The sequence below is a fragment of the Bufo bufo genome, chromosome 7 (assembly GCF_905171765.1).
Source record: "Bufo bufo chromosome 7, aBufBuf1.1, whole genome shotgun sequence".
In the NCBI taxonomy this organism is placed as follows: domain Eukaryota; kingdom Metazoa; phylum Chordata; class Amphibia; order Anura; family Bufonidae; genus Bufo; species Bufo bufo.
The window spans coordinates 183,630,625-183,639,336 of record NC_053395.1 but is presented as its reverse complement, the minus strand read 5'-3'; positions in this window follow the sequence as shown (position 1 = coordinate 183,639,336).

Below are 8,712 nucleotides of genomic sequence, written 5' to 3'. Positions count from 1 at the left end.
ACTGGGGGGGGAGGGGGGGCGCCGCACTCAATGTTTATTATACTGGGGGGGGCGCACTCAATGTTTATTATACTCGGGGGGGGGGGGGGGGGGCGCACTCAATGTTTATTATACTGGGGAGGGGCTGTGGCCACTGCGCCACCAATGAAGATAACTGAGCTGTTAATACAAATACAGGAGGCGGGTGCCGGAATCAAATAGCGGCACCCGACCTCTATGACAGGGAGCTGCGATCAGCGGCAGTTAACCCCTCAGGTGACGCTCCCTATCATAGAGGTCGGGTGTCGGCTATTTGATTCCAGCACCCGCCTCCTGTATTTGTATTAACAGCTCAGTTATCTTCATTGGTGGCGCAGTGGCCACAGCCCCTCCCCCTGTCCCTCTTCTTATAGGCCGCGGCAGCAGCAGCACAGGGGGAGGGAGAGACTTCCTGCGCTGCTGATAAGAAGTGATAGTTCAGCTTCTGTGCCCGCCGCTGTATTCAGAGCTGCGGCGCGGCTCTAGTCGCAAATAGAGCCCTGGGGGATAACATTAACAACACATAATGTTATTCTGCGGCGGGCCCCCATACCGCCCGGGCCCTCGGACCATGCCCGAAGTGCCCGACCGGTCAGTCCGCCCCTGGGTGCAGTGCTGCACGGCGGCCATTGTTGCTTTGGTGTTGTGCTGGTGAGTTGGTGGGGCCCAGTGCCAGGGTGGCTTTGCCAGAAAGCAAGGGCGCTGTTTGACTGCTGGGCCCCGCTGCCTGCTGCGGCGGTACTGCAGCATCGTTGGTCGCGGTGCAGCGCTGCACCAAATTTAGAATAGGGTCCCATTCAAAGAGGCAACCTTGTTGCGGTGAGTGGGCCTATGCTTTTTGATCAAATTGTATACTAATGCCTCATGTACAGCATGCAGCATAGGGGTAGGTATACGATAAATTGCGCTTAGAAGCGATGTAGATTATGCTGAGAAGCAGTTAGATAAAAGCATAGTATTGAGGATGTGCGATCCAGTTCTTTTTCTTATATTTTACATGTACTTTTAAATGCATTAGGGCAAAACTGATCCGTATTGGACCGCTTGTCAGAGCCCTGAACGGATCTAACAAACGGAAAGCCAAAACGCCAGTGTGAAAGTAGCCTAAGAAAGCAGAGCTCAGTCTCTGTTCTCTGTCTGTATGGGCATTGTGTAGTATGAAATTTGCAGATGACATCTGAAATAAGCACTTATCTGTCTGCCTCAGACCACAGCTAACTCACCTCACCTCGAACACACAAGCTGAAGTGTTTTCTAATGACACTCCTCCCCCACAGCAGTGTGTGTCTGGTCCTCATTCCTACACTTCAGCTTGCCAGAACAAGATAAGGAGAGCTCCGAAGCACAGGGACACAGCTGACCATGTATCTCAGCTGTCATCTGCACATAATAGAGAGCTTCACAGTGCTGATGCAGGCAGAGAACTGAGTTTACATAGGGCTCCTGCTCTGCATTCTCACACAGGCCGTCCTGCAGTGTAATTAGGAGGACAGATTCCATGCTCAAGAATCTGACAGTGGCCATTTTAACTCCATAGATTTTCCCTAGGAAAAAAGAGCCATTATAAATTATTAAGGGGGTTTCTGAGACTTTAATACTGATGACCTATCCATTCCTGAGGATAGGTCATCAGTTATAAAATCCTAATTTTTTTTCTTTTATGGAAAACCCCTTTAAGAGTCTGCAGCAGGAAAAACTAAAATCTTGCATTGACATAAATATTCAGACCTTTTACTCGATATTTTGTTGAAGCACCTTTGGCAGTGATTACAGCCTTCTGTCTTCTTGGGTATAATGACACAAGGTTTGCACAGCTGGATTTGGGTATTTTCTTCCATTCTTCTCTGCAGATCCTCTCAAGCTCTGTCAGATTGGATGGGGAAAGTCAGAGAACAGCCATTTTCAGATGTCTCTAGAGATATTCTTGGTTGTGTGCTTAGGGTCATTGTCTTGTTGGAAGGTGAACTTTCTGCCAAATCTGAGGTCCAGAGCATTCAGTGTCCTTCTCCAGATCTGTGCCTCCACACAATTCTGTGTCTGAGCTCTACAGACAGTTCTTTCCTCCTCATGGCTTGGTTTTTGTTCTCATATGCATTGTCAGGAGTGAGACCTTACACAGACAGGGCTGTGTCTTTCCAAATCATCTTCAATCAGCTGAATTTACCACAGGTGACTCCAATCAAGGTGTAGAAATATCTCAGATGTGATCAAGAGAAATGGAATGCCCCAGAGCTAAATTTCAAGTGTCTGAATACTTATGTCCATGCAAAACTTTTTTCTTTTTTAATAAATTAGCAAACATTTCTAAAATTCTGTTTTCTCCTTATGGGGTATTGAGTGCAGATTGATAAGGGAAAACTTGATTTTTATTTTATTTTATTTTAGCACAACATAACAAACTGAAAAAAGTGAAAGGGTCTGAAGACTATCCGAATGCATTGTACATACTACATGTGCATGTGTATTGTGAAAATGATACACACATTAAGCACATATATACATGACATGTATACATACAGTATATACGCATCACACACATAAAATACATTAAGCACACATACATACACACAGACACAGTGTATACACATTACACACATATACACTTATATTGCGTGTGGTGAGATGGATCTCTGACCTCAGAAAGTAGCACAGGCCATTACTTCTCTGCCTACTTCTAGGAGAAAGATATGGTTCAGCTGGGGTCTAATGAGATCTCCAAGTGGGCCCTTGTGTAGGCGAACTGCCTGCTCAGGCAGTATGTCCGCTCCTGTTTCTGGGGCAGGGGCTTAAATGTCCAGATTTTGGGGGGGTTAAATGACGGTAAGGGCTCATGCAAGTATTGCAGCCCGCATACAGCGGGTCCGCAATATACAGGCACCGGCCGCATGCACTCCGTATTACGGATACGGACCCATTCACTTGGAGGCACATTGCTGAAGCCCAAGGAAACACTACTGAATCTTGCGGATCACGGACCCATTCAAGTGAATGGTTCCACATCCACAAATGGCGGCCACACGGGCGGTGCACGGTGTGCACATGTTTGTGTGCATGAACCCTATGTGTGAGGAAAAGCCTGAGTAGCCTATCCCTGGTATGCTCAGCTCCATCTCTGTCTCCCAGTCATGTACAGGGTCTTCTTTCTATCAATCAGTCAACCTCACCAAATCGTTGCGAGAGGGATGGGAGCCAATTATTCGGTACTTTAGCAGTTTTGAGCTGTGACTTCAATGAGGGGGGAAGTAACTTGCTGCTTTTTCTACTTTCAGCAATCAACATAGCTGTTAGCCTTGCACATAACAGCGTCTAAAGAAAGGGGAGATGTGGGATGTTTAGCGGTTTTAATGCACATTTAGACACACATTTTGTCTCTAGATATAAGCTATAAATCACTTCACCCTGAGAGCAAAACACTTTTCCAAGATTTGGTAATACGAGATTAGCAAACAGTTTGTCATTGTCACTGCCCAGCATTGTTAGCAATGATCACCTCCTGTCCTTGTGCCCACACAAGCAAAGGTAAACCAATGGATCTCTCTCAATACTTCCATACATATACATGGGGGACAATAAAACATGGCCTCCTGTATCCTATGGGGACCAATTAGTGCACAATTGACAGGTTAGGTAAAAGGCTGAAAGTGAACAATTCTTTTTATTTTTATACCAACTCAACGGTTCTGAAAGGTGTATTCCAGCAAAATATAATCTAATTGTTAAATCGGTTCAACCACTGGGACCCCAAACGAGCCTCACCCACATAACTACAGTGAGGAGTTTGTATGTACAGTGCCTTGAAATAGCATTCATACCCCAAGATGTTTCCACATTTTCTCACGTTACACCCACAAACTTGAATGTATTTTATTGGGATTGTAAGTGATAAACCAGCACAAAGTAGCAAGTGTGTGTGAAGTGAAAAGAAAATGATACATGGCTTTCAAACTTTTTAATAAATTAAAATCTGGAAAGTGTGATATTCCTTTGTTTTCAACCCCCCCCCCCCCCCCCCCCCCCCCCGAGTCAATACTTTGTAGAACCACTTTTCAGTGCAATTACTGCGGCAAGTTTTTTGGGGTATGCCTCTACCAGCTTCGCACATCTGGAGGCTGAAATTTATTTCACCATTCTTCTTTGCAAAAAAGCTTAAAGGGGTTGTCCGGGATAAATTTTATTTTTACAAAACAGTTTACTCACTAGTAATAGCTGTTTCAAGGTTCCCCCAGATGTTTTTATGTATTTTTCGACATCAGCAGGGCACCGACAGTCCCCCACTGATTGTTGACATCTATGTTTATGTGTGCGGTAACTTCCTGCCGCACTGCCTTCTGGGTCCCAGCGCAGAGGCACATTGCGTGGTTTATGGTGTCTGTCTGCTCCTCCGTGCATCCGCCCCCCCTGCATGCCGCCTCCTGACGCACATATTCCTCCCCCTTAGTTACGCCCCTAAACTCTGCCTCCTTCACTGATAATAAAGCGCCCTGCCCGGTGATGTCACCGGACCAGAGGGGCGTGGCTTAGCGCGTTTTGTTGCCGCCTAGCTACCGCCCATCCATGCGCTTTGAATAATTACTTTGGCTGACGGTGACGTCACCGGGCGCCTTGCGAAGCGGAAGAAGAGGCTTCGCTCTGCAGAAAGGGACCCGATACGTCACTGACTCAAAAGGGGCATCAGAAATGTCTGGTAAATGTAGGAGAGGCATGAATGTAATATTTAGGGGACTGTTGTGCACATACAACAATGTCCCCAATCCTGGACAACCCGTTTATGCTCAGTCTGATTGCATGGAGAGCGTCTGTGGGATTCAGGTCTGGACTTTGGGCCATTCTAACACATAATTATGCTTTGATCTAAACCAGTGATGCTCAACCTGCGGCCCTCCAGCTGTTGCAAAACTACAACTCCCAACATGCCTGGACAGCCTACAGCTAATAGGGCATGCTGGGAGTTGTAGTTTTGCAACAGCTGGAGGGCCACAGGTTGAGCATCCCTGATCTAAACCATTCCACTGTAGCTCTGGCTGGATGTTTAGGGTCGTTGTCCTGCTGGAAGGTGAACCTCCGCCCCAGTCTCAGGTCTTTTGCAGCCTCTACCAGGTTTTTCTCCAGGATTGCCCTGTATTTAGCGCCATGCATTTTCCCATGAACTCTGACCAGCTTTCCTGTCCCTACTGAAGAAAAGCATCCTCAAAGCATGATACTGCCACCACCATGTTTGGTGGCCAGATTTGTGGAGCACACAACTAATAGTTGTCCTGTGAACAGATTCTCCCTCCTGAGCTGTGGATCTCTGCAACTCCTTCAGAGTGACCACTAGCCTCTTGGCTGCTTCTCTAATTAGTGCTCTCCCTTATACAGAGCCCAGATTAGCCCCAAATTCATACAAACCCTGAATAAGACCCAAAATTTATACAGACCACAAATTCATACAGACCCCCAGATCATGTGGCCCTATAACCTTTCCCGTAAATGCAGACCTCAGATTAGACCCCAAATTAATGTGTCTCTCACCCCACCATCCCTTAGAGGGCATCTCAGATCAGTGTGCCCCCATCCCTCCCTCAGCTTTCTGCAGACCTCAGATCAAACCCAAATATGCATGTGCCCCCCTACCTCTGATGCTTGCAGACCTCAGATCATACCCCAATATTTATGTGCCCCCTCCCTCAGATTCCCTAATCAGACCCAATATTCACGTGCCCCCCTCCCTCAGACCTCAACAGATCTCCGATCAGACCACAATATTCATGTGCCCCCCTCCCTCTGATCTCTACAGACTTATGGTCTGACCCCAATATTCATGTGCCCCCCTCCATCCCTCAGATCTCTACAGACCTCAGATCAGACTCCAATATTGATGTGCCCAGAAAGTGTTCTTTTCAGTGCCCAGAATACGCCCCCACCTACCGGTAGCAAAGTGGAGCCCTAAATGGGGCACCTACCTTCACCTACCCGTCGTCCCAGCACTGCATACTCCTTCCATTTTTGGATGAAGGATTGAACAGTGCTCCATGAGATGTTCAGAGCTTGGGATATATTTTTTATAACCTACCCTGCTTTACGCCTCTCCACAACTTTATCCATGGCCTGTCTGGTGTGTTCCTTGGTTTTCATTATGCTTAGGGATGAGCGCTCCATACAGTATTAGAATGTATTGGCTCCGATGAGCTGAAGTTATTACTTCGTGAAGTCTAGCGATACTTCGCCTAATAAGTTCAGAAATTGATTTATACTGTAAAAAAACATTTCCCGAACTCGGGTTCGGTTCCAAGGTACCAGTATAAATAAATTTCTGAAGTTATTATGCGAAGTCTGACAAGACTTCGCAAAGTAATAACTTCGGCTCATCGGAGCAAATACATTCTAATACTGTACAGAGCGCTCGCTCCATACAGTATTGAAACAAAGTTTTATGCGAATCGACTTTGAATGTTTCATCCGAAATCGACTCGCTCCTCCCTAATTATGCTGTATGATCACTAATGTTCACCAACAAACTTCTGAGGCCTTCACAGAACAGCTGTAGTTATACTAAGAATACACATGTGGACTCTATTTATTAATTAGCTGATTTCTGAAGGCACTTGGGCACACTAGATTGTATTCAAGGGTATCAGAGTACAAGGGCCTGAATACAAATGCATGCCACACTTTCCTGGTTTCTATTTATTAAAAAGTTTGAAAACCATGTATCATTTACTTTTCACTTCACACATACTTGCAACTTTGTGTTGGTCTATCACCTAAAATACCAATAAAACACATTTAAGTTTGTGAGTGTAACTTGAAAAATTTTTTTGCAAAAGTTGCATGAATACATTTTCAAGGCACTGTAGTATGTCCTCTTGTATAGCAGTCGGACCCTCTAGATCCACTCATGAATTAGCGCTGGTTTCAATAGCAATGCTTATATATCTACAGTAATCCCTTTGAATGCACAATGACGTTAAGTATAAAGTTGTCTCTTCAATCCCTATCCAAATGCCCTGAAAGAGTTTATAGGCGTTATAGAGGGAAGGAAGGGGGCCGAGAAGTGCTGCCAAGATTGTTTGTCACCCTTGATTTTAGTAGGCACTATGCACCATTACATCTCCTCTTAAGGCCTCCTGCACACGGCCCGGCCATTGTTTTGGTCCGCATCCGAGCCGCCAAAAAGTTTTGGCAGCTCGGATGCAGACCCATTCACTTCAATGGGGCCGCAAAAGATGCTCAGTTCCGTGGTCCACCTAAAAAATATAACCTGTCCTATTCTTGTCCGCGCTTTGCGGACAAGAATATGCAGTTATATTAAAGGCTGTCCGTGCCGTTCCGCAAATTGCGGAATGCACACGGACGCCATCCGTGTTTTGCGGACCGCAAAACACACAACGGTCGTGTGCATGAGGCCTAAAGGGGCTATTCCACTAATTTAATGCTGTTCTTAACTCACATATCTGGAGGACTTGCTTGTCTTTCTGTGGATGGGCAGCAGTTTATCAAGCACCTGCATCTCCCAGTATGCACTGCAATGACCTCTTATTAACCCCTTCCACCCCTGCATAGACTATAATCCCTCACAAGTAGCCTCAGAGATATACACTCACCTAAAGAATTATTAGGAACACCTGTTCTATTTTTCATTAATGCAATTATCTAGTCAACCAATCACATGGCAGTTGCTTCAATGCATTTAGGGCTATGGTCCTGGTCAAGACAATCTCCTGAACTCCAAACTGAATGTCAGAATGGGAAAGAAAGGTGATTTAAGCAATTTTGAGCGTGGCATGGGTGTTGGTGCCAGACGGGCCGGTCTGAGTATTTCACAATCTGCTCAGTTACTGGGATTTTCACGCACAACCATTTCTAGGGTTTACAAAGAATGGTGTGAAAAGGGAAAAACATCCAGTATGCGGCAGTCCTGTGGGCAAAAATGCCTTGTGGATGCTAGAGGTCATAGGAGAATGGGCCGACTGATTCAAGCTGATAGAAGAGCAACGTTGACTGAAATAACCACTCGTTACAACCGAGGTATGCAGCAAAGCATTTGTGAAGCCACAACACGCACAACCTTGAGGCGGATGGGCTACAACAGCAGAAGACCCCACCGGGTACCACTCATCTCCACTACAAATAGGAAAAAGAGGCTACAATTTGCACGAGCTCACCAAAATTGGACTGTTGAAGACTGGAAAAATGTTGCCTGGTCTGATGAGTCTCGATTTCTGTTGAGACATTCAAATGGTAGAGTCCGAATTTGGCGTAAACAGAATGAGAACATGTATCCATCCTCTGATGGCTACTTCCAGCAGGATAATGCACCATGTCACAAAGCTCGAATCATTTCAAATTGGTTTCTTGAACATGACAATGAGTTCACTGTACTAAAATGGCCCCCACAGTCACCAGATCTCAACCCAATAGAGCATCTTTGGGATGTGGTGGAACGGGAGCTTCGTGCCCTGGATGTGCATCCCTCAAATTTCCATTAACTGCAAGATGCTATCCTATCAATATGGGCCAACATTTCTAAAGAATGCTATCAGCACCTTGTTGAATCAATGCCACGTAGAATTAAGGCAGTTCTGAAGACAAAAGGGGGTCCAACACCGTATTAGTATGGTGTTCCTAATAATTCTTTAGGTGAGTGTATATGGTATGTAATGTAAAGCCGTTCCCAACGCTTTCTTTACTGTCTATAGAGAGATATTATATAGT